The sequence below is a fragment of the Austrofundulus limnaeus genome, unplaced genomic scaffold, assembly GCF_001266775.1.
Source record: "Austrofundulus limnaeus strain Quisiro unplaced genomic scaffold, Austrofundulus_limnaeus-1.0 Scaffold67, whole genome shotgun sequence".
NCBI classification, from domain to species: Eukaryota; Metazoa; Chordata; class Actinopteri; order Cyprinodontiformes; family Rivulidae; genus Austrofundulus; species Austrofundulus limnaeus.
The window spans coordinates 976,094-978,863 of record NW_013952469.1 but is presented as its reverse complement, the minus strand read 5'-3'; positions in this window follow the sequence as shown (position 1 = coordinate 978,863).

The following is a 2,770-nucleotide window of genomic DNA, read 5'->3' as shown; positions in this document are numbered from 1 at the left end:
CTGAAGAAGTCTCTTGGAGGAGAGACGAAACGTTTCATTAGAGAAGAACCCGTCCAGAAGACCTATACAATTTTTTTCTTTTTGATTGAAATTGTCCTGAAACTCTCAGACTGAAGAAGTCTCTTGGAGGAGAGACGAAACGTTTCATTAGAGAAGAACCCGTCCAGAAGACCTATACAATTTTTTTCTTTTTGATTGAAATTGTTAGTAATGGAGTTAATAATCAGATATAAAAATGTTTGGGGGGATTTTTTTGTTTGCTTTTCCTTAGAAACATTATATAACAGGAGGGTTAATAACAATGAAGAGAGGATTTCCAGAACAACTGGACACACGTAGAGTCTTTGCAAAAGACTGTGCTGCCGGGGACTGCTCACATACTTCAATGAGTAATTGGCTGAACACCAGAAAATGAGTAAACCTGAGAGACCTGGTTGGCTGAATGTACAAGAAATAAATAAAGAACTGCTTATGTGATGTGTTGTTCAAAGTTGCCAGTAGGTGGCGGTGTGATATTGTGATATAAAAGACCAGACTAGAGGAGAAGAATTATAGGAGAGCCACTGTTGGAGTCAGAGTCAGCTAAAAAGTCTACATGAGAAGGTGGAAATCCCTGTTAATAAAGTCCCAAAGAAAACACAATATGACAAACAGAGACAACAGAGCTGCAGCAGCAAGTGTAAATAAGAGGAGTCAAGGAAACTGCACAAGATGTGGCTACAGGCATGATCCGAGGAAATGTCCTGCTTATGGACAAGTCTGCAAAGCTTGACATGGAAAAAATCCTTATGCAAGGACGTGCAGATCACAAACAACGCAAAAGTTAAACATTTTAATAAGACAGACGGTGGAGAGGAGTTTTTTTATCGGCTCCATTCACACAAAGAAACAAGACCATTCAGTGTCACAAATCACCAGGAAAGACAGACGGACAGAAAAGTGGCATGAAGATCTGATACTCAACAAGAAAGTTTAAAGAGTCAGATTGGATACTGGAGCTGACTGCAATGTTTTTTCAATGAAAGACCTCAGAAAACTAAAATTGGATTCAAAAAGGTGAGCACGTCTCACTAAGTTTGTTGCTTCTGCAGGCCACCACATTTCTGCAAAAGGAATAATTATGTTGACATGCCAGTATAAAGATAAAAAGTATGATCTTGAATTTGAGGTCATAAAAAGGAAAGCACCTGCAGTTCTTGGGAGGAGAGTCAAGTGAAAAACTGGGGCTTGTTGAGAGACTGCATGCACTTGAAAAACAATGAATATGAGGATTTATTCTCTGGATAGGCTGCGTACCTGGAGTATACCACATTCAAACAAACCCAGACATCGCTCCAGTTATTCATGCAGCCCGGAAAGTGCCTGTTGCTCTGAAAGACCAAACTAAAGCAGAATCAAAAAGAATGGAAAATGTGGGCGTGATGAGTAAACAGAGCCAACAGATTGGGTAAATATGGTTACTGTAACAACAAAGTAAGGATCTGCATTGACCCCCAAGACCTGAATAAAGCTATAAAAAGAGAACATTATCCACTGTGCACAACTGAAGAAGTGGTTGCTGAAATGCCAAAAGCCAGATTTTTATTTATTTATTTTTTTCAGTTTTGGATGCCAACCATGGGATGAGGAAAGTTCTCACCTGTGTGCGTTCAATACTCCCTTTGGAGACATCTTGGTTTGGGGAGAGAGTTTAGAGGAGCATGATCGTCGATTGAGACAACTGACCGCCTGAACAACAGCACAGTTTTGACAAGCATAAAACTCTCGTCAGCCAAGCACCAGTACTTAAATACTATGATGTCAGCAAGCCTGTTACTTTATCAGTGGATGCAAGTTGAGCTGTGCTTCTCTAAGAGGGACTACCAGTAGCATATGACTCCAGACAGAGTTGTAAAGTAACTAAGTACAAATACTTTGTTACTGTACTTAAGAAAAATTTTGGTTATTTGTGTTTTACTTGAGTAATTATTTTTCAGCCTACTTTTTATTTCCACTCTATACATTTTCACACAATTATCTGTAATTTTTTACTTCTTACATTTTTAAACAAGGCAAGAAGTAGAAAGTCATTACTCCTATTTCATTTTGGCTCATTATTGTTAAAAAATATTCTCCTGATAATTTGTGCCTCCTGGAAAGAGTGAATTTAATTGTCGTTGGATGAGAAGTATAAATATATACCAATCTGACACCAAATTGTACACAATCCATCACAGCTGCACGCTTTTAGAAAAAAAATATTTTTGGAGAGGTCACCTCCCAATAAATGTCATTTTGGAAAACCTAAGCACTCATTTCTACTAAATTCTTTTACTTTTAATACTTAAGTAGATTTTATGTCAGAAATTTACTTTTGAGACTTATCCGATAGCCAGATCGCTCCTGTGTGGTCCGACGTCTGCAGCATCTTTGAGCAGAGGCTTCCCTATCCAGCCAGCCATGTCTTTATTAACCTTCGCCTCTCGTCCGGCAAATTTTAAAATACCAGCATCAACAAAAATTGCTTAAAAAAAACAACAAAAATAATATAAAATCCATACATAAAAAATAATTTAATAGGGACCAGAGGACTCTGAAGTCTCTGAGACTGTCCAGCTCAGGACCAGTGGACTCTGTTGTATCTGAGAATGTCTGGTTTTTGGACCATTGGCCTCTTTTGGATTTGATACTCTCCGGTTTATGACCAGTGGACTCTTGTGAGACTGTCTGGTTTAGGACCAGAGGACTCTGATGTATCTGAGACTGTCCAGTTCAGGACCAGTGGACTCTG